At 46.1% G+C, this 24,560-nt stretch overlaps 1 protein-coding gene across 1 annotated transcript in view; it reads right to left on the bottom strand.

Annotated features, from left to right (window-relative positions):
• Window positions 1–24,560, bottom strand: part of LOC309558540 (uncharacterized protein) — a 553,938-nt gene that overhangs the window by 281,354 nt on the left and 248,024 nt on the right. The gene's annotated exons all lie outside the window — the stretch shown is intronic.

Genomic DNA, 24,560 nt, shown 5'->3' with positions numbered 1-24,560 from the left:
CCCTACCTGTCAGCAATTTAAAAAAAAAAAAAAAAAATGAATACCAATTTAGGATACAATTAGTCAGTTAAAACAAATGGCTTCACAATAGTCATCTTATTACTGGAGTATCATTAAACACATCAAATGCATATAACAACACTCACAGCCACCTTTTTAACCCATCAATGTGATGCACCGATCTTACATACATTATATGGTGCAAAAGCGCTGTACTTTTAATTATTCTAAATTATTCTGTACATGTAGCTCAGATTAGCTTCTTAAGGAAATCAAGAAGCAATATAAATGCTTAAAATCCATGGCATATCCAATGTACCAATAAAATATAAACCTGCACCTAATGGGAACCGCAGGTGCACCCCCTCTGTGGGGCTATTGGGAGGAGGAGGCTAATGAGCCGGGAAATATAAATATGGCTCACAATATCAAAAAATATTCACGGGTAAGTGACTTTGCATCCACCAAAAGCTCTTTCTAGTGAACTTATGGTTGTTGGACTGGGGAACAAGCAAAACTGCTTCTAAGGATCCGAGAGGCTGGGGCTGCCGATGGCATTTAAAAACCAGAGTTAGACTTACCGGTAACTCTGTTTCTAGGAGTCGTCCAGGACAGCACAGGAGATATAGGCTCCACCTCCGGAGACAGGAAACACAAAGGATCAGGTGAATAAAGGGGCGGACACCCACCATCTTCCCCAGTCTTTATCCGAGAACTCCCCGGACATGGCATCTGTAACAAGACAAAAAAACACTCGCCCATGGTTAAAACAGCATTATAGGGAGGGAATCCCTGCTGTCCTGGACGACTCCTAGAAACAGAGTTACCGGTAAGTCTAACTCTGGTTTTTCTCCAGTCGTCTGTCCAGGACAGCACAGGAGAGATCAACGAGAACTTACCAGATTAGGGTGGGACTACCGCCTGGAGGACCTTCCTTCCAAACGCTTGATCTTGCGCAGAGAGAAGGTCCAGTCTGTAGTGCTTGATGAATGTCGAGAAGCTAGACCAGGTGGCTGCTTTGCAAATTTGTTCTGGTGTCGCCCCAGCCCGCTCCGCCCAAGAAGCAGACAATGCCCTCGTGGAGTGGGCTAACAGAGAAAAAGGGCACTCCTTATCTAAACTTCTATAAGCTTCTACTATCGCCTGTTTAATCCACCTGGCTATAGTATTCTTTGAAGCCTGCTGCCCCTTATTTTTCCCTGAATGCACTACAAATAAAGCATTGGATTTTCTAAAGCCCTTAGATAACTCTAGATAGCTTAATACACAGGCCCTGACATCTAAAAGATGAAACTCTGCTTCCCTTGGATTGGAAGGGGAGGAGCAGAAGGATGGTAACACCATTTCTTGGGCCCTGTGGAACCTGGAAGCCACTTTAGGTAGGAATCCTGGATCTGTACGTACGACCAACCTGTCATCAAAAATTTGAAGAAAAGGTTCCCTAACTGAAAGCGCCTGAAGCTCACTAATGCGCCTGGCTGTAGAAATTGCTACCAGAAAGGCTGTCTTAAGGGTAATATACTTTAACGACAGATCTATGTCCTGCGAAAGTTTTATCCAACCCTGTAGTACTATTGACAAGTCCCATTTAGGAAGAACCTTAAATGGAACAGGTCTAATTCTGGATAGTCCCTTGAAGAACCTCACCACTAAAGGTTCTAAAGCCAGGGATCTTTCCAGAAACACTGACAATGCCGCTACTTGCACTTTTAACGTGCTAACGGCCAGTCCCTTGTCTGCACCTCCCTGCAGAAATTCAAGAATGGCTGGAATACCGATCTCCCTGTTATCGGTTTTTAGCCAAGAACAAAAAATTTTCCAATACTTAAAATAAATTGCCTGGGTGACCTTCTTTCTACTAGAAAGAATTGTGTGGATCACCTTATCTGAAAGTCCTTTTGACTTCAAAAGACTTTCTTCAGACACCAGGCTGCCAACTTCATTCTTTGAATCTTTGGCAGTTGTATCGGTCCCTGAGATAGCAGGTCTTCCCTCTCTGGGAGCACGAGGGGGGGGACCCACTGCTAGACGCTTCAGGGATGAAAACCAAGGCCTGTTTGGCCAAAACGGGGCTATCAGGATTAAGGTGGTATCCTCCTGGATGAACTTCCTTAAAACGAGAGGAATCAACTTGAACGGGGGAAAGGCATAACTCAGCTGAGACGTCCACTCCTGAGCTAAGGCATCCAGCCCTATGGCTCCTCCGCCTTTCTCTAGGGAAAAGTACCTTGGTACTTGGTTGTTCGTTCTGCTGGCGAACAGGTCTATGTCTGGAACGCCCCATCTCTGGGTCACCAACTGGAAGACTTCCCTGTTTAGGGACCACTCTGCTTCCGATACCTGATGGCGACTTAGAAAGTCTGCCATCTCGTTGTCCACACCCCTTAGGTGGACTGCGGAAATAGAGCTCAGGTTTACTTCTGCCCAGGAAAAAAGGTTCGCCGTCAGCTGCATCAGGGACGGGCACCGAGTCCCTCCCTGTTTGTTGACATAAGCGACCGCCACCACGTTGTCCGATAGGACTTGAACATGGTGTCCGTTCAGGTCCTTGGAGAACACTTTTAGGGCTTCCCAGATTGCCCGTAGTTCTCTCCAATTGGCCGATTCCCGAGATTCCCTTCTGGACCATGCTCCCTGTGCCATCCTCGTTCCCCAATGGGCTCCCCAGCCCCAGGTACTGGCGTCCGTAGTTATCCGGACTGATACTGGGAAGGACCACTGAAGGCCCCCCCAGAGGTTCTCTTCTTTTCTCCACCACCAGAGTGATTGCTTGGCTTTTGGAGATAAACGGATGGTCTTGTCCAGGGATTGTTGTCTCCCGTCCCAAACTCTCAGGATGTTGGCTTGGAGACACCGAAAATGGGCCCTTGCCCAAGGAACAGCTGGGATTGTTGCTGCGAGGAACCCTAGGCCTGACATAGCTGTCCTGATGGACAGTGTCATGTTGGATTGCAGGGCGGCTGCTGTCGCCTTTACCTTTTCCCCCTTTTCTAGAGTGAGAAAAACTTTCTGCTCTATTGAATTTATCCTGTACCCCAGATAGCACAACTCTTGTGTTGGGATCAGGTTGGATTTGTCCTTGTTGATTAACCAACCCAGGTCCTCCAAGAACCGGGTGGCTACCCGCAAGTCTTCCTGTAACTGGGAAAAGGAATGGGCAAAAAATAAAAGGTCGTCCAGATACGGAATGACCGAGATTCCCCTTAGTCTTAAGGGAGCCAGTGCTTCTGCCAGGACTTTGGTGAAAATCCTGGGAGAAGAACTCAGTCCGAATGGCAGGGCTCTGAACTGCAGATGGCGAACAGCGCTCCCCCATCTTATCGCTATTCTTAAAAGTTTTTGAGACTTCTTGTGAATAGGGATATGAAGATAGGCATCCCTTAGATCTAGGGAGGCCATAAAGCAATTTGGGGGGAGCATGGCTTTTACCGTAAAGATGGTTTCCATCCGGAACTTCTTGTAGGTCACCCATCTGTTCAGAGGTTTCAGGTTCAGGATTAGCCGAAAACTCCCTGACGGCTTTTTCACCACAAAGACGTGCGAATAGAAACCCATGTTTGTTTCTTCTTGGGGCACTGGGACAAGGACTCTCTGGTCCACAAGGTCGCCAATCTGCGACAACAGTGCCGACGCCTTTAAGGGATCTTTGGGAGGGGAGGTCAGAACTGTTCTCGCGGGTGGAACACCCTGGAACTGAATCTGATAACCTTCCTTGATAATCCTCAATATGAACCTGTTTTGGGTCACGCTTTCCCACTGTGGGAGGAATTGACCCAACCTTCCCCCCACCGGGACCCGGTCATTGGGGTTTAGAGGTTTTTTTAGGAGAGGAAAAGAGAATGCCCTTCTTTTGTTGTCCTCTCCCCCACTGTTTTTTAGTGGCTGGCATTTTGGAAGTTTGCCCTTGTGGTCTTTGGGGACGAAAAAAACGTCGCTCTGGAGCTTTCTTGGGCTTTGACGGAAAAGCTTTCTTCCTGTCAGCTGTTCGGTCCAGGACCTTCTCTAGGTCTGGGCCGAATAAGAGGTCCCCTTCAAAGGGGATACCACAAAGCTTCGTCTTGGACGCTAAGTCCCCTGACCATGACTTCAACCACAAGGCCCTACGTGAAGAGTTCACCAGGACTGCAGTTCTGGCGGACAACTTGACCGATTCTGCCGAAGCATCTGCCATATACCCGGCCGCTTTTGACAGCATAGGAAGGGAATCCAGAATTTCTTTACGGGAAGTCCCTCCTTCCAGATGAGCTTTAAGTTGGTCCAGCCAAACCTCCAGATTCCTGGCCACCACTGTTGTGGCCATAGCTGGTTTTAGGTTAGCCATAACTGCCTCCCATGACCTTTTAAGGAGAACCTCTATTCTCTTATCCATAGGCTCTTTAAGGACACCCATATCCTCAAAGGCCAGGTCTGTAGATTTGGCGCATTGTGAGAAGGCCGCATCCAGCTTGGGAACCTTGTTCCAAATACAAGAGGGGTCCTCGTTAAAGGGAAACCTCCTTTTTAAGCTCTTTGGGAAAAACAGTTTCTTTTCAGGCTCCACCCACTCCTTTTTAATGGAGTCCGACAAAGTTTCATGTACCGGAAATACCCTAGACTGAGCTTCTTTCAGGGTTTGGTACATTTTGTCATGTAGGGACAGAGAGACCTGCTCTTCCTTAATTTCTAAGGTCTCATAAATCACTCCTAGTAAAGCATCCACTTCCTCCAGTGATAACTTATACCTAGGCGATTTAGTCCCTAACTCAAGGACCTCCCTGGAAGAAGCTGCCTCACTAAGCTCTTCAAGGGAATCTGAGTCCTCTGCCTCTGTTTCTACACCCTCCGCTGGGGCTGAAACCAGGGGGGCTTCTGCTGGCTGTTTGGGGGTCTCTATGCTAGACAGCATAGATTTAATCGCTTTCATCTCCTTTTGGACTCCTGCGATTAAATCCTTGCATGCCCCTGTTGACTCCTTATAGACCAATTTATCTATACAGGGTTTACAAAGGGGTTTACTCCAGCCCTCCTTAAACTTAGCAGCACAGGACGGGCATCTTTTCTTCCCTGAAGGTTTCTCTGTGTCTTTGGGCTGAGCCTGAAGACGAGAAGAGGGAAAAAACAAGGAGATGGTGAGACCCTAACAGAAAAAAACAGGGGGGATAAACTACAATAGCCATCCCCTCCCCCTGCCAGAGAAGCTAAGCCAGAGTTCCTAGGCTCATTAGCCCGGACTCAGCTTTGAGGGGGGGGGGGGGGGGGAAGAGTAAAACCAACAGGGGAATCACAGCATTCTGAGGGCCCCTGTACTCACCCCCCCCCCTCTCCCAGCCTAGTAGGTAGCCTACCCCTGTGACACCTACCTGGGCTGGGATGGCGCCACCACCGCTGGGTCCTGCAGTCTCCATGAGAGAGGCCTCTTCCTCCTGTAACATCCCGCCGCTGCGTTCTTGCACAGGGAAGCCTCGCCGACCTGTAGCGGTTTCAGCAGTTTAAATAAACCGCCATGGTTCCGGCGTCATCACCGCTGTGAGAGCCGGAACCGGAAGTGATGCGCCGGAAGCCCCGCCCTCCTCCTATGCGCTCCAAAGGCCGGAACTCAAGGCCTGCGCATGCGTCCCCCTGCCTGAATGCGGAAGTCCTCGGTACGGCGACCGGACTCCCCCTTGTAGCAGGTACTGGACATAGCCCTCCCCGGGCTCCAGGAGGAGATGCGCCGGACACGGCCTCGTCGACCACCGGGGGCCCCCCATCGCTGACCTCCTTCCAGGACAGGTACAGCAGAGCTCCACACCTGCCTCCTCCTCCGGGGAGGAAACACAAAAGACTGGGGAAGATGGTGGGTGTCCGCCCCTTTATTCACCTGATCCTTTGTGTTTCCTGTCTCCGGAGGTGGAGCCTATATCTCCTGTGCTGTCCTGGACAGACGACTGGAGAAATAGATGTTACCACCAATAGCAATAGCTTGTCCCCTTATGCCACCAACACCCCCCCAATTATGTGTGTAGTGCAATGCTGGGACTGATCTAGCTGTTTAGTCCCAGGTTCCATTCTCTGATAGGCACATAGCAGCCAGGAACACAGTACTTCCCAATCACTCGAGACAGAGAATAGACTGTGCATGTCTTTTTTTGTTTTTTAATTTTGGCGATGAACTTGGATAGGGTGAGGGTGAGCCTAGGAATACTCCAAAAAACATCAAACTGATAATAGAGGACAATACAGCTGAACTAATACTTTAGGGTGAAGGCACCCCCTTTTTAGTGTAGACAAAGTGGTACTAAACTGGAATGCCTCAGTAGGAATACAGTCCTGAGTTTACTGGTAATAAAGTAAATCTCCCAAAGAAACCAAAGAAAGTATCTAAGTCCAGAAGGCTAGTACTCACTGTGTCCTGAATAATGTGCAGTATCAGCATGCAGCATCAGTCAGTTTCTGCACTCCAGTTCCCTGTGTCCTGAATACTTAGAACATTTTTCTGCAAGTGCTTCAGGAGACTAGAACAGAGGTCCCCCAGCCAAACAGTAGCCAGGACCCCATAGAAGATTCTTGCAGCTGCAGGTGGATCCCCCAGAGATGCCACAGCCCTCGGGCATGGTCTTACTTCCCCAGGAACAAGAGACCTCTGCTCTGGGTTCTGATCTATTTATACATGCCCTAGCCCATCAGGAATTGGCTGGAGACATTAACATGCAGGCTGGAGTCTGTTCTCATTCACCCATTATATTCCAGGGTCCTCTGGGAGAAAGGGGGTGTAGCCGAGCCCACACCAGCAGAGCCCAGAGCAGACCTTACTTAACAATTGTTGCTCTCCCTAACTACAAGGGGGGGGGGGGGGCAAAAACAAAAAAAAAACAAAAAAACAGTAGCCTAATGGAGCGATATACTGTATATGCTTTTGATATGTATAATAGCACTTCAGTGATATGGTGACTATTGTGACATCATTTGTTTTAACTGATTAATTGTATCCCAAATTATAATAAAGGTTACAGTATATTTTATGTGATATACTGTACTTGCGTGGTGCAGGTTTTTGGCACCTGAAAAATCCCTAATCCTGTTCAGTATTGTTTCTAGTTTGGAGGACGGCCAAGTTATTCTCTAGTCAATAGCCAAGAGAACATCAGACCCTGGATATCTGAGGTTTAGGCCCTTTCCACATGGGCATTCCGATCAGAAGCTCAATGCATCCCTATGAACAGGCAGATGTAAATGGACTTGTGTCCATTTACACCCGTCGAACCCCTGAATCCATTTTGGCAGACCGGATCGGAGGCTGCCAATAGAGCAGACAGGGATATGAGCGGACACAGATTTGACATCAGCCCGCACTGCTCTGATCAGCTCACAGATCCCTTGCTGATCAGAATGGAATCCACCCCCTGTGGAAAGGGCCTTAAATAAAACAAGTACATATAACAATAATATATAAATATAACAATAACACAAGCTGTGTCTTCATACGCCCTAAGGAGAGTTTAATCATTGGCCCCTCTGGATGACCTGAGTTTAATTTAATGGATTTGAATGGTAAATGTAGGGGTGTACTTATTTTTATTGATGCCAATTGCATTGAGTGTACCCATGGGCACAAAATATATTTCTAAAACTTTTTTTTTTTTTTACAACAAACTGCTAGGCAATGCAAGATTTCTATCTTTCTACGTACATTGCCTGGTGCTGATGGGCAGGTTCAACATTAGTCTTGCATGCATATTGTGTAAATGCAGCCTTAATGTAAGAAATGACCTAATGGTTATGTGTTAACAGTCTTATTAAGGAAAAGTGTACCTATCTTTAGAGGACCCGTAGTCTTCTCTATTGAATGCTCCAGCCTGGGATGTTCCACTCTACAGATGAACTCTGCCCCATGATCTCTCCTGATTGATGGGGTGAATGTCAGAGATGTCTTACAGAAGAAGGTCTTATCTTTTGGCTCCTTCTTCTCAGAAACTTTGTATGCATCTTTAGACACAGGTGCCATATTGGCTTGTAAGTCTGTTCCAGGTTCCTTCTTAAACCAGCTCACTTTCAGATGATCTGGGAAATATCCGGAGATATCACAGATCAGACAGGCCTCTTTATTTTCTTTCAGCTTGGGAATTATGATCTCTCCAACTTGTGGACGCCAGGGAAGATCTGCAACACAAAGTTATTTACAAGAGACACACAAGTCAGGTCATATCTTAGAATGGGTTGCATTCTTTAAAAAGCAACAAGTGAGGTATTCCATACAGAATAATGTACTGGTGGGATTACTTCAGGCCCATAGGAACCTTCCTTTTGAATATTACTGCAAAGCATGTGAAAACAGGTAGTACAACATTACTAATTTTAAAACGAAAACTATATAATATGGCTTCCCCAGGCTCTGCAAGAGTTAAATGTTTGTTTTGTCTAGGGGGAACAAAAAAGCAACTCTACTTACCTTATTCCTCGCACTCACAGGCTTCCTTTGAGCTGCATGATTGGTCCCTCAAAGCCGATTCTATTCACCCCTCTGTTGGTCACAGGTACCACATGAGAACGTTAAGGTGAGTGGAGAAGAGCACCGACTGCCAAGGGAGTGAGGAATAAGGTAAGTGTAGTTACTTTTTCTGTTCCCTCTACACAAAATGAGCACTGAACCCTTTCAATCCTAGTGAAGTCCCACTGTAAAGGTAATTTTTCCTCGAGTTCAACTTTAAGCAAATTCAGGTTCAAAATGAATAATAAATAATAGTGTGTCAATTATTTATTTTTTTATTACAATTTCTATAGCCATTTGAAATGTTTATCGATCACTTTATGTGTGGACACTGGGATACAAAGTGACTCAATGAGGTCAACAGCAGTAGTAAAACATATTTAGGCTTCATGTACAGTGCTACTTGTAAACAACCGTTTTTGAGCAGTTGGGCGTTTTTTTTTCAGAAGCCCCTGAACCCTCCTCTGTGTTATCTTATCTGTCCATGTACACAGGGTCGTTTACAGTAATTTAGAGTTGAGTGTCGTTTTTTGGAAAGCAATTATTTACATTCAGGATGTTCAGAACGTGTGTTTACCGGCGTTTCAAACGCAAAACGCGACCAAACATGACCGAACGCGACTGAACGCAATCACCCGCGTTTAGCGCTCGCGTTTTTCCATTTTAAAGGGAAATTATTTTTTGACCTCTAAAAACGGATCTGAGCGCAAACGCCCGCTAAACGCGGCTGCAAACACGACACAACGGACGTTTTAAACGTCCTTTAAATTCCAGCGTTCAAAGGACTTTTTACAACGTCCCGTGTACATGTAGCCTTAAAGTAGAGCAGGGAAAGGTGAGAACCTCTGTCAGGCATTTCTTCAGCTGGGACACAAAAAAAGATGACAGAGGACCAAAAAATATGTATTGGCTGGAGTTGGACTACCACTTAGGAACCAGGCCTATCTGACACCTTTTGTTTACAAGTAAAAATCTGTATATTTTTGCTAGAAAATTACTTAGAACCCCCAAACATTATATACCGTATTTTCCGGCGTATAAGACGACTGGGCGTATAAGACGACCCCCCCTAATTTTCATCTACCGGTAATACCTATACTTAGGTTACCTTGGAGATATTATACTTGGCGTATAAGACGACCCCCCATTTTTGGGGGATTTTTTTGAGGTTCAAATGTAGTCTTATACGCCAGAAAATACAGTATTTTTCTCAAGTCATCTTCCAGGGCACCATCTGAGAGATACTGTAGGTCTCCTCCCACCTAAAACAGGAAACACATCATCCCCCATTTTAAAAGGCCGTCACATACTGTACCTCAGTGACTCAATTCTTGTGTTTTCTCCGGACAAACGGGAGCTACAAGCACTTTGTTATTTTCAACTAGGCTCTGTGCTAGTTGCAAGGGCCTCCCCTGTTCGGCTGCCTGCACAAGCCTCTAGGGAGGTTAGGCAGCTTCAGGACAGGGGCAACTAGAGAAAAAAGGAAAGAAGATTAATTTTAATAATTTTATATTTTTTTATCTATAGAATTATTTGCTGCTAAAAAAAACCCTGGGGGAATCTTCTTTCCTTTTTTCTACAAGTAAATTTGGGTGCGCAGCCCTCTCCTTCTTTATGTTTTTTTTACATTTTTCAAGTGCAACTAGAGGATCCAGAATTTAAAAGATTTGAAGTGGTGGTAAATGTAGGTAGGGGGTGTACCTCGGGGTTACTCCCTCCTTTTTTGCCCGAGGTTTCGCTCCCACTGGGGGTTAAGCAACCATCCCCCCATCTGCAAGTATCGAATCGATAGTGCCCTGAATGTATTTCACTCTTTGCTGTAGGGCCAGGACGCAGAAGGGGACTTGCTCTTTTTCCCCCAGGCACTGGCTAATACCTGCTGGAGCACATGGTGGACCAAGATGGCAGTGTCTTGCTTGTGGGTACTGGTGACATCATCGCTTCTGACTGGCGCCATCTTAATAGCGGTATGAACGGATGTGTGGTACACCACACTTCTGGTTGCGTCACTTGCAGGTACATCCTGATTAGGTGCAGCGCATGACATCCCTTCTGGTTTAGCCAAGGTACCATTTTTTGGAACCGCGAACATGCAACCTTAATCTTACGGAGCCAGACACCTTATGCAGCAGGGAGGACAGAGCACACTATCAGCAGGTATGTGTCCACCCATACTACTGATGGTGCAGTTTGGGGTGGGGCTGGAGTTGGATGTTTGCTTGAAGCTGACCATGTTGGATGCTGCACCAGTATGCCCTGCAGAGCCAGGACCGCTCCAAGGTAAGCCTGAGCATGCTGAGGCCCCCTCTGTACTTGGCAAACCACTATGCACATAGTGCTAATTAGTGGTAGCAACGATTTTGGCGAAGACCAGCAGTGAGCATTCCCTCCCTAAGCATGTGCTTCCTATGAGGGAAAATGGCAGCCAGTTGGGCCAAAAAAACTTTGCTAAAAATGCATAAGCAAACCTGTGGCAAAAGAATCCCTGGAAGTCCTAAAAGGATTAGTCTCCTCTGTAAAAGAAGTCAGACACCTTCCTCTCCCTTCAGCCTGGGTGCAATCAGGTCTTTGTGCTTGAATTTGGTGTGGATCCTGCAACATATAACTGACTGGATCTTGGACTAGTCCTCTATGCAAGAGCTGCATAGACAAACCTGTGCCTAATGACTGCTTGTTATCACAGGCAGGTGGTGTACTTCTGACTGCTTTGGCCACATTTTCAGGCTCAGGATGTCCGCAGCTTTAATTTACTACCAGGCCTGACAGGGTTTAGGCTGGCCATGCATGTTCAATTATCTTGTGCAATTTTCCATTGGATTTACCAAAGGCCATGTGATATGAGGTCAAAACTAAACAAGTCTTTCAATTGTATCCAATTAGGGATTGTATAATTTATGGCCAGCCTAAAGCCCCGTACTGACGTAGCGATCATGTGCCGAACGATCGGCCGTCTTTTGTCCAGGGCTGTCCTGTCGGTTGAAAACTGCAAAAGACTGCACACGAATTTTGTCGGCCAACAACAGCCAACTGCAGAAGTTATGTCATGTGATGGTTAACTTTCCGTGTGTTTTTTCTTTTCTGAGCATGCCCAGTCTTGCAAATCTGCTGATTGTCGGCCGAATTCTGTACTGACTGGCGAACAATCGCCCGTTCTGGTGACGGCCAACAAATATTTTAAAGTCTGCACGACAGATTCTGTTCGGCTGAAAATTCGCTGTCGGAAGCATCATACTAACAAGCCTACAATCGGCCGATCGGTCGGTGGCCGAATATTTGCGGCCGACAATCGGTACGTGTGTACGGGGCTTTAGACCTCAGGAATTGAGAGACTTTGGGTGCATCTCACCTGAGTGAGATGTTCAGGTGTACTTCAGTGTACCTTTCTTTATGGGTGACTCATTCCAACCAAACATTTGGCAATGGTCAGTGCAGAGTGGAAGCTGTACCTATCATGGGTTACTAGTGTCCACTATACACACCAATTAGTGTGCTCCCCTTCACACTTTGTTTTACCTGAAGTCCCCCAGTTCTTCCACTGGATAGATATATAATGCATCGGTAGCCACAGAACAAGTTTTTACAGAGGTCCTGGATTCTGCTATCTCCTTGATGGCATAAACATCAATTGCATATGCATTGCAGACCAGGGGGTATCTCCTAGTTGAATGCACCATGACTGACCTCAGGGTTCTGCAGTATGCTAGTATTTTTTGTCTATCTTTAACATACACATGAAGTGGATATATTGGGGGCAGGATCTCTGGTGGCTGCAGTTCAATTAGATTTCCTTTGTTTGCAAATTAACATTTTATGTGAAATTCGCATCTGTGACTACATTTCATAAACTATTGCTCCAGCTATGCTGTGTTTCTAATAAGCCTTCTTTTAGAAGCAGGTTTTTTTTCCAGAAGTTTCCGTATGATGGTGCACTATACAGAACACTTTACCTATATTTGTTTTATATAATGACATGGGGGTTCAGTTGTTTCTCCTGCATCCATTTTAATATATTCAGATGGTAATTACACATGGAGGGCCCAAGAGTCCAGGCTGCTAAAACTTCTCTGATGGTTCTACATTTATGATATTGTTTGGACTTTAACATGGACATGAAGTAGACTATTAGGTGCTGGACATCTAGTTGCGAATGTTCAACTAAGTTCTCTTTGTCGCAGATCAAGGCTTTGGCCAATTATCTGTGACTCTGTATTTATTTGATACTACTGATAGTCTACTTTGTGCATGGGCCTCAGCCATATATGAGAGAAAAATAGAGAAATGGCGCTGCCTAGTTGGAAAGATATATTGGGAGGTAATAGGCAGCGCCATTTCCCTATTTTTCTCTCATTCACTTTATAGCTTTTCGCTATAGTTCAGGGAGGCTGCAGCCTATTTTTAGCAATTATTTTAATATTTATTAATCCCATCCACTTTTATTCAAATAGTCCACAAGTGCGGAGTTTTACCTAATCATTTTCTCAGCCATATATGGGCCATGATTTGGGAAGCTTTTATTGTATGCATACTGCCTTAACTCCGACTATATGCAGTCAGCAATATGGTTGTCTCTATACATAGACAACGTGTGTGTGCCTGGTTTGTGGATCAGGCCTCTGGGCATGAGCCTGATTGGGTTGTCTGTATCTGTCCATGTATATGGGTTGCCCAGGAGACCTAGCTCCTGAGGCTTCATCCAGCAGACAATAATATCCCACACATTCATGCATTACCAGACACACTCCCTAGGCCTGACACTGGTAGCTTATAGGACATGATTCCAGTCCTCTAGCTTCAGGGGAATATGGTATATCACGTATCTCCTCAAAAGCAGTTGTGTTTATGCAGACATCCCTACAGTAGAGATGGTCTTCATGTTATGGCACTATATAAGAAGGTGTGCCTACACTAAAGATGTGGGGCCAATACATTATATCATAGTGTCTATGTTCTATACAATAGTATATCCCAGACCAGGGCTGCAGAGGCAGCCAGGTCATTCACATGAAAATCTGCAGCACATTTTATGGGTGTTTAAGCCCATCCTTATTTGCTATCACTCGGACCTTATACCTGGCTTAGGTTGTTATGGCACTATATTCAAATATAGTCAATATGTATCTTTTTATATGGCCCCTGAGCCAGTAGCGGAACTATCAGGGTCGCAGCAGTCGCGCTTGCGACCGGGCCCTGGAGTTCTGCCACCTGAGGGGGGGCCCGCCAGCCCCCATTCTCTTACCGCGGCGTGAGGGGGCCCGTCTGCCGCCTGACTGTTATGGCTAGTGGCTAGTATTGTAACTGACTGCCCTCCCCAATCGTTGTGCTGCACTGCGTGGGGAGGGAGGGGGAGGTGTCTACAGCGGCCGGGCAGTTGCTAAGAGGAGGCTGCTTGGCTGTGCTAAGTCTTCTAAAAAGCAGTCTGTGTCTGCCTGCACCGCCCTCAGCCCTGCTGATCCTCCAATAAACAGAGGAGGCTGATGCAGTGAGGCAGGGGTGGATGCCGGTGATAAGCAGTCATCCGTACCTGGGACCGCCTCCCAGCTCCGCTCCCCGACTCTGGCTCCCACTTCTTGACTCACTTATGGCTGTTCCTAACACTGGGAAAGGTAGGAGAAATTCTCCCTGTCCCGAGGCCCCACACTGCCCAGCGAATTCCAGGTGTCGTACTATCACTCTTCTCCCCCCCCCGGCCCCATACTGCCCCTCTCCCATCATGCTGCAGTGCTCCCCCCATACTCCCCCACCTGGCACACTGTCCCCCCATACTGCCCCCATCTGGCACACTGTCCCCCCATACTGCCCCCACCTGGCACACTGTCCCCCTATACTGCCCCCATCTGGCACACTGTCCCCCCATACTGCCCCCACCTGGCACACTGTCCTCCTATACTGCCCCACCTGGCACACTGTCCCCCCATACTGCCCCCACCTGGCACACTGTCCCCCTATACTGCCCCCACCTGGCACACTGTCCCCCTATACTGCCCCCACCTGGCACACTGTCCCCCCATACTGCCCCCACCTGGCACACTGTCCCCCTATACTGCCCCCACCTGGCACACTGTCCCCCCATACTGCCCCTACCTGGCACACTGTCCCCCCATACTGCCCCTACCTGGCACACTGTCCCCCTATACTGCCCCCACCTGGCACACTGTCCCCCCATACTGCCCCCACCTGGCACACTGTCCCCCTATACTGCCCCCACCTGGCACACTGTCCCCCCATACTGCCCCTACCTGGCACACTGTCCCCCTATACTGCCCCCACCTGGCACACTGTCCCCCCATACTGCTCCCACCTGGCACACTGTCCCCCTATACTGCCCCCACCTGGCACACTGTCCCCCTATACTACCCTCCACTGCCCCCTCCTGGCACACTGTCCCCCTATACTGCCCTCCACTGCCCCCCTCCCATCATGCTGCCCCCCTATACTGGCACACTGTCCCCCTATACTTCCCTCCACTGCCTCCCTCCCACCATGCTGTCCCCCTCCCATCATGCTGCCCCCCTGGCACACTGTCCTCTATACTGCCCTCCACTGCCCCCTCCCATCATGCTGTCCCCCCATACTGCCCCCCTCCTTCATGCTGTCCCCCTATACTGCCCCTTCCTGTCACACTGCCCCCCCATACTGCCCTCCACTGCCCCCTCCCATCACACTGCCCCTCTCCCATCACACTACCTCCCTCCTGTCACACTGCCCCCTTCCCATCACATTGCTTCTCTCCGGTCACACTGCCCCACCCTCCAGCCGCATTGGCCTCTCCCAACACACTGACCCCCTAAAATCACACTGCCCCCTAATACTGTCCTCCACGCTCCCCCCTCCCCATCACACCGCCCCCTCTTCTGAAGGTGCCCCCTGTGCTCCCTCACCCAGATTGAGGCACCCTAATACAGAAGGTGTACAGTAACTGTGTGTGGCAAGTTTAGTGGGAGGATGTTGGTGGAGAACGAGGAGCTCAAAATCCCCCGCTCCCCCACAGCACTACCGGCATCCCATCTCCCCCTGATATCTCAGTAAAGCTCCAAAAATGGAGCTCCTAAAAAAATTGTAAAAAAAATAAAAAATAAAATTGTAAAAACAAAAAAATAAAAATGTAAAATAAAATGGTAAAAAATAAAAATAAAAAAAAAAAACAAAATAACAAAAATTAAAAACTTCTGGCCCCAACCACTGCCATACTGACCACGTCCACTGCCCTACTGACTATGTCTACTGCCCTACTGACTATGTCTACTGCCCTACTGACTATGTCTACTGCCCTACTGACTATGTCTACTGCCCTACTGACCATGTCTTCTGCCATAGTGACCTTTCCACTGCCCTACTGACCATGTCTACTGCCCTACTGACCATGTCTACTGCCCTACTGACCATGTCTTCTGCCATACTGACCATGTCTACTGTCCTACTGACTATTAGGGATGATCGAACGGTTCGGGTCCACCATCGGTTCGCCCCGAACATTGGGTGTTCGAGGTTCGGCCGAATTTAGAACTTTTTGCCCAAAAAGTTTGGAATTCGGCAACCAGAACCGCCCAAAATGCAATGCTTCAGGAAATGGGCTTTAAAAGCCCGTGATTGGACCAGAACCATTAGCAAAAGCCAATTGAGGGGGCAGGAGAATGCTAGGAATGTGATTGGAGTGACTAGGGGGTCCCTAGACCAATCATTAGTGAATACGCCCCCCAGTATATAAGATCGCCCCCGCCATATTCCCAGCATTGTTATACTGGACATGGAAGAGAGTGGAAGCAGTTCTGTTAATTTTACTTTAAAAGTGTCATTTAGCATTTATTAGTGTGAGGAAAGGGATATCTAGTGTAGTTAGAGTGCTCCTTTACACTTACGTTAGCTTCAAAAATTTAGTTTCTGTAGGGAAAGTGTTAAGTGTCAGGGTGACCGTAATGTAGTGTAGGGTTAACTGACAGTGACTGCTATGGCAGGGTGACAAAACCCTTCCATAGCAGGGTGACCGCTATAGAGAAATGATCATTTCTCTGAGTTGCTTCGGGACAGGTATGTGGCTTCTCACGAGCAAGCATTTTTTATGCTGCAGGGGCTGCCACTGCCAGTGCTTTTTTGAGGAAATGTTTGATGTCAGACATGACATCTGAATATGTGTATAGGGGGTATATATAGACATATATGTCTGAATATATACCCCTAGACATATATAGGTGTGATAGTAGCAGAAATAAATGCTTGCGCTAATGAAATCATTTACAGTAATATATTTCTGCTACTATCACACCTATATATGTCTAGGGGTATATATTCAGACATATATGCCTATATATACCCCCTATACACATGTTCAGATGTTTTGCCTGCCTCAAAAGAACCCCAAAAAATGCCAAAAAAACGCTAGCGTCAAAAAAAAAAGATGCCCAGGTGTGTTTTTGCTGGCATTTTTTGGGGGGTTTTGGAGGCAGGCAAAACATCAGAACTTGTGCACAGTACCACTATACACAAGTTCAGATGTTTTGCCTGCCTCAAAAGAACCCCAAAAAATGCCAAAAAAAACGCTAGCGTCAAAAAAAAAAAAGATGCCCAGGTGTGTTTTTGCTGGCATTTTTTGGGGGGTTTTGGAGGCAGGCAAAACATCAGAACTTGTGCACAGTACCACTATACACAAGTTCAGATGTTTTGCCTGCCTCAAAAGAACCCCAAAAAATGCCAAAAAAACGCTAGCGTCAAAAAAAAAAAAATGCCCAGGTGTGTTTTTGCTGGCATTTTTTGGGGGGTTTTGGAGGCAGGCAAAACATCAGAACTTGTGCACAGTACCACTATACACAAGTTCAGATGTTTTGCCTGCCTCAAAAGAACCCCAAAAAATGCCAAAAAAAACGCTAGCGTCAAAAAAAAAATGCCCAGGTGTGTTTTTGCTGGCATTTTTTGGGGGGTTTTGGAGGCAGGCAAAACATCAGAACTTGTGCACAGTACCACTATACACAAGTTCAGATGTTTTGCCTGCCTCAAAAGAACCCCAAAAAATGCCAAAAAAAACGCTAGCGTCAAAAAAAAAAAAAGATGCCCAGGTGTGTTTTTGCTGGCATTTTTTGGGGGGTTTTGGAGGCAGGCAAAACATCAGAACTTGTGCACAGTACCACTATACACAAGTTCAGATGTTTTGCCTGCCTCAAAAGAACCCCAAAAAATGCCAAAAAAACGCTAGCGTCAAAAAAAAAAAAATGCCCAGGTGTGTTTTTGCTGGCATTTTTTGGGGGGTTTTGGAGGCAGGCAAAACATCAGAACTTGTGCACAGTACCACTATACACAAGTTCAGATGTTTTGCCTGCCTCAAAAGAACCCCAAAAAATGCCAAAAAAAACGCTAGCGTCAAAAAAAAAATGCCCAGGTGTGTTTTTGCTGGCATTTTTTGGGGGGTTTTGGAGGCAGGCAAAACATCAGAACTTGTGCACAGTACCACTATACACAAGTTCAGATGTTTTTCCTGACTGCAAAGAACCCAAAAAAATGCCTTCTATTAAACCGGCAAGGTGTTACAGCAGAGAAGCCATATTCCTGTGCTTAAAGTTTTCTAATACAAACAATCTTTTTTTTATGGTTCTGGACATGCTACAGAGCTGAAACTTCACAGGTACACCTTTTAGACCCCCCAGACACAAAATCACACAAAAAAAAGTTCTTAAAAATTGTCATTTTTGATAAAAAAGCCAATTATTGAAAAATTTAAAAAAAAAAAAAAAAAAAAGAGATTTTTTGATTTTTACTTTGGATTTAGTATCTGGGGGGTCTAAAAAGTGTACATGTGAAGTTTCAGCTCTGTAGCATGTCCAGAACCCCCCAAAAATTAGCATTTTCTTATAATTTTTATTAGAACAGGAATACGGCTTCTCTACGGCGCTTTTTCTTGCATTTATCGGGCATTTTTGGAGGCAAGCATGACTTTTTTTGGATTTAGTGTCTGGGGGGTCTAAAAAGTGTACCTGTGAAGTTTCAGCTCTGTAGCATGTCCAGAACCAGAAAAAAGATACTTTTTCAGTAGAGCAGGGATGGTGGGACCCCTCTTTTACACTTATATGATCTTTTTTTGGGGTTCTGGACATGCTACAGAGCTGAAACTTCACAGGTACACCTTTTAGACCCCCCAGACACAAAATCACACAAAAAAAGTTCTTAAAAATTGTCATTTTTGATAAAAAAGCCAATTATTGAAAAATTAAAAAAAAAAAAAAAAAAAAAAAAGAGATTTTTTGATTTTTACTTTGGATTTAGTATCTGGGGGGTCTAAAAAGTGTACATGTGAAGTTTCAGCTCTGTAGCATGTCCAGAACCATAAAAAAAAAGATCGTTTGTATTAGAAAACTTTAAGCACAGGAATATGGCTTCTCTGCTGTAACACCTTGCCGGTTTAATAGCAGGCATTTTTTTGGGTTCTTTGCAGTCAGGAAAAACATCTGAACTTGTGTATAGTAGTACTGTGCACAAGTTCTGATGTTTTGCCTGCCTCCAAAATTCCCCAAAAAATGCCAGCAAAAACACACCTGGGCATTTTCTTTTTTTGACGCTAGCGTTTTTTTTGGCATTTTTTGGGGTTCTTTTGAGGCAGGCAAAACATCTGAACTTGTGTATAGTGGTACTGTGCACAAGTTCTGATGTTTTGCCTGCCTCCAAAACCCCCCAAAAAATGCCAGCAAAAACACACCTGGGCATTTTTTTTTTTTTGACGCTAGCGTTTTTTTGGCATTTTTTAGGGTTCTTTTGAGGCAGGCAAAACATCTGAACATGTGTATAGGGGGTATATATAGGCATATATGTCTGAATATATACCCCTAGCCATATATAGGTGTGATAGTAGCAGAAATATATTACTGTAAATGATTTCATTAGCGCAAGCATTTATTTCTGCTACTATCACACCTATATATGTCTAGGGGTATATATTCAGACATATATGTCTATATATCCCCCCTATACACATGTTCAGATGTTTTGCCTGCCTCAAAAGAACCCCAAAAAATGCCAAAAAAACGCTAGCGTCAAAAAAAAAATGCCCAGGTGTGTTTTTGCTGGCATTTTTTGGGGGGTTTTGGAGGCAGGCAAAACATCAGAACTTGTGCACAGTACCACTATACACAAGTTCAGATGTTTTTCCTGACTGCAAAGAACCCAAAAAAATGCCTGCTATTAAACCGGCAAGGTGTTACAGCAGAGAAGCCAAATTCCTGTGCTTAAAGTTTTCTAATACAAACGATCTTTTTTTTTCTGGTTCTGGACATGCTACAGACCTGAAACTTCACATGCACACTTTTTAGACCCCCCAGATACTAAATCCAAAGTAAAAATCAAAAAATCTCTTTTTTTTTTTTTTTTAATTTTTCAATAATTGGCTTTTTTATCAAAAATGACAATTTTTAAGAACTTTTTTTTGTGTGATTTTGTGTCTGGGGGGTCTAAAAGGTGTACCTGTGAAGTTTCAGCTCTGTAGCATGTCCAGAACCAGAAAAAAAGATCATATAGGTGTTAAAGTTAAAGGAGGGTCCCGACCCACATCCCTGTTCTACTGAAAAATTATCTTTTTTTTTTTTTTCATGGTTCTAGACATGCTACAGAGCTGAAACTTCACATGCACACCTTTTAGACCCCCCAGATACTAAATCCAAAGTAAAAATAAAAAAAAATCTCTTTTTTTTTTTTTTTTTTTTTAATTTTTCAATAATTGGCTTTTTTATCAAAAATGACAATTTTTAAGAACTTTTTTTTTGTGTGATTAATAGTTAATGGGGCATGACCCAGAACCCTAGGCACTTTTTAGGGGCATTTATTGGGTTTTAGGGCTTAAAAATTGTGTTTTTTGATTACAGAAGTTCGGGTCCCATTGATTTCAATGGGGTTCTGAAATCCGGGCCGAACTTTCGTGAAGTTCGGGTGTTCTGGTCGAACCGAACTTTTCAAAAGTTCGATCATCCCTACTGACTATGTCTACTGGCCTACTGACCATGTCTACTACCATACTGATCTTTGCACTGCCCTACTGACCATGTCCACTGCCCTACTGACCATGTCCACTGCCCCAATGACCATGTCCACTGCCATATTGACCATGTCTACTGCTCTACTTACCACATTTACTGCCATATTGACAACGTCTACTGCCATACTGACCATGTCCAATGCCATACTGACCATGTCCACTGCCATACTGACCATGTCCACTGCCATACTGACCATGTCCACTGCTCTACTGACCATGTCCACTGCCATACTAACCATGTCTACTGCCCTACTGACCATGTCCACTGCCATACTGACCTTTCCACTGCCATACTGACCTTTCCACTGCCATACTAACCATGTCCACTGCCCTACTGACCATGTCTACTGGCCTACTGCCCTACTGACCATGTCTACTACCATACTGACCTTTCCACTGCCGTTCTGACCATGTCTACTGCCCTACTGACCATGTCCACTGCTCTACTGACCATGTCCACTGCCATACTGACCTTTCCACTGCCATACTAACCATGTCTACTGCCCTACTGACCATGTCCACTGCCATACTGACCTTTCCACTGCCATACTGACCTTTCCACTGCCATACTAACCATGTCCACTGCCCTACTGACCATGTCTACTGGCCTACTGCCCTACTGACCATGTCTACTACCATACTGACCTTTCCACTGCCGTTCTGACCATGTCTACTGCCCTACTGACCATGTCCACTGCCCTACTGACCATGTCTACTGGCCTACTGCCCTACTGACCATGTCTACTACCATACTGACCTTTCCACTGCCGTTCTGACCATGTCCACTGCCCTACTGACCATGTCCACTGCCCTACTGACCATGTCCACTGCCATATTGACCATGTCTACTGCCCTACTGACCACATTTACTGCCATATTGACAAAGTCTACTGCCATACTGACCATGTCCAATGCCATACTGACCATGTCCACTGCCATACTGACCATGTCCACTGCTCTACTGACCATGTCCACTGCTCTACTGACCATGTCCACTGCTCTACTGACCACATCCACTGCTCTCCTGACTGACACTATTCACAGTCGACATTGACACCACTGGCGAAACTACCAGGGTTGCAAAGGTCGCACTTGCGACTAGGCCCTGGCCTTCCACCACCATGGCGGGGCCCAAGACTGCAGGAAGGAGGTCCGCTGCACAACATGTGCAAGGGATCCACTGCGACACCATAAAGGTTCCTAGGACCAGTGGGAAGGGCTCTGGGCTCGGAGGGAAGGACAGAGGACCGGAGGTCGGGGGGGCCCTTCTTTGTTTCTTGCACCAGGGCCCTGAAGGTTCTAGTTACGCCTCTGCCCTGAGCAGAAGTGAATCATAGGGCTTTTAGGGCTTAAAAATTGTGTTTTTTGATTACAGAAGTTCGGGTCCCATTGATTTCAATGGGGTTCTGAAATCCGGGCCGAACTTTCGTGAAGTTCGGGTGTTCTGGTCGAACCGAACTTTTCAAAAGTTCGATCATCCCTACTGACTATGTCTACTGGCCTACTGACCATGTCTACTACCATACTGATCTTTGCACTGCCCTACTGACCATGTCCACTGCCCTACTGACCATGTCCACTGCCCTAATGACCATGTCCACTGCCATATTGACCATGTCTACTGCTCTACTTACCACATTTACTGCCATATTGACAACGTCTACTGCCATACTGACCATGTCCAATGCCATACTGACCATGTCCACTGCCATACTGACCATGTCCACTGCCATACTGACCATGTCCACTGCTCTACTGACCATGTCCACTGCCATACTGACCTTTCCACTGCCATACTAACCATGTCTACTGCCCTACTGACCATGTCCACTGCCATACTGACCTTTCCACTGCCATACTGACCTTTCCACTGCCATACTAACCATGTCCACTGCCCTACTGACCATGTCTACTGGCCTACTGCCCTACTGACCATGTCTACTACCATACTGACCTTTCCACTGCCGTTCTGACCATGTCTACTGCCCTACTGACCATGTCCACTGCCCTACTGACCATGTCCACTGCCATATTGACCATGTCTACTGCCCTACTGACCACATTTACTGCCATATTGACAAAGTCTACTGCCATACTGACCATGTCCAATGCCATACTGACCATGTCCACTGCTCTACTGACCATGTCCACTGCTCTACTGACCATGTCCACTGCTCTACTGACCATGTCCACTGCTCTACTGACCACATCCACTGCTCTCCTGACTGACACTATTCACAGTCGACATTGACACCACTGGCGAAACTACCAGGGTTGCAAAGGTCGCACTTGCGACTAGGCCCTGGCCTTCCACCACCATGGCGGGGCCCAAGACTGCAGGAAGGAGGTCCGCTGCACAACATGTGCAAGGGATCCACTGCGACACCATAAAGGTTCCTAGGACCAGTGGGAAGGGCTCTGGGCTCGGAGGGAAGGACAGAGGACCGGAGGTCGGGGGGGCCCTTCTTTGTTTCTTGCACCAGGGCCCTGAAGGTTCTAGTTACGCCTCTGCCCTGAGCAGAAGTGAATCATAGGGCCCCTTTCACACTTGGGTGACATGTCCTGCGACTTGGGACTGCAAGTCGCATGACAAATCGTACTCGATTTTCATTGAGTCCTGTTCATATCTGTGCGACTTCAAAATAGTCCCCTCACTTCTTTGGCCTGACTTTGATGCGTTTTAAGGTCTATAGACCTCAAGGTTACACAGGCATTGCTTCGGTCAAGTCAAAATCGTGTGACTTTTAGGTCACACAAGAGTGAAAGGGACCTAAAGCAGAACAAATCCCATCAATTTAGGTCTCTAAAAAGTTACATTCCTGGAATGCCTGGATTGCTAACTGTCACATGTGCTTGTTGCATCAACCAAAGTGTTAAACCATAAAATGGCTGGTGTCATGACTCGCATCGTATGTGCAGCACCTTGATGGTTACAGATCAGACAGAAGCAGCTTCCTTGGCAGTAAAGGATAATAGGGTTTAATTCTGCTTTAAGGCTGTCACCAGATCGGTCTACAACATAGGCAGTGTCTAAAATGCATAAATTGGGGAACAACTGAGCATGTGCAAAGCAGGATGAGTCAGTGTATTACTGAATTTTACACAGTAGAGACCCTTATTTTTAACATTTTACATAGCTATACCTGCAGAAGGGGCCAGCCTGAGGTGATATAGCAGGACATTGTTTTTTGACAGAACATGGTGTAACAATCAACATGAATAGGTTATCCTGTTACGGCTGCAGACTCAGTCTCTTCAAGCAGGGATCTAACCAACTCAACTCGTTCCAGTATCACAAGGTGCCAGAGTCCTTGGGGAGACTCCAACTTAATACACAGGAAGAACACCTGACATTTGCATTCAGATGAGGGGACAGTTATATTGCATATGCAAGAATGTATTGTATGATTGTTCTTACATATTGCCCATATGCGTAGTAACTTATTGGCAGTCTAGCAGTTTCTGTGTATTTCTTTCTTTTGTGGTCGGAGCGCTTTCCTGGTCACCCCTTTCTACACTGATGGTCAAGGGCGTTGTTTGTTAGTCAATGCTTTAAGTAGCTATTTGGACACATCAGGAGTTGCAGTGGTAATTATGGTCCAGGTATCATGGAATTCTACTATACTGTTTTATGCTCCAGTCTCTATAGTCTTTACATTAGTCCACTCTGATTAAGGTATGGAGGATCTCTTAGCTATTTTCAGAACTAACAAGGGAAGGAAAGCAGCGTCTCCATGCTTACAGTGCCTGAATGGCTGCTCATTGGGTGGTCCCAGGGCCAATGACACTTAGCAAACCAAGTGGCATCATAGCAATGTTTTTTTTATGGCCATTTTTTAGGGTGGCAGTCTGATCACCGCTGTAGGGGTTTTTTGGTCCCTATTGTCTCCAGTGCGTGGAGCATTATTCCAATGGCCCACAGATTAATCAATTTCAGTATGATTCCTAAAACTGATTTAATTAGGGGTTCCCTGCTACTCTTCATAGTTATTGGAGTCAGTGGTCATTTCCCAAATCTTTGACTTCAGTATGGACAGAGGAAGGGGTTTATCTCAATATTTCCACAGAGCTGGCAGTTAGATCAGACTAGCTTCTCTTACATCTACC

The sequence above is a fragment of the Pelophylax lessonae genome (genome assembly GCF_965119305.1).
Source record: "Pelophylax lessonae genome assembly, chromosome: 6".
NCBI classification, from domain to species: domain Eukaryota; kingdom Metazoa; phylum Chordata; class Amphibia; order Anura; family Ranidae; genus Pelophylax; species Pelophylax lessonae.
The sequence above is the reverse complement of the archived record's forward strand: the minus strand, read 5'-3'. Positions and strand labels throughout refer to the sequence as shown.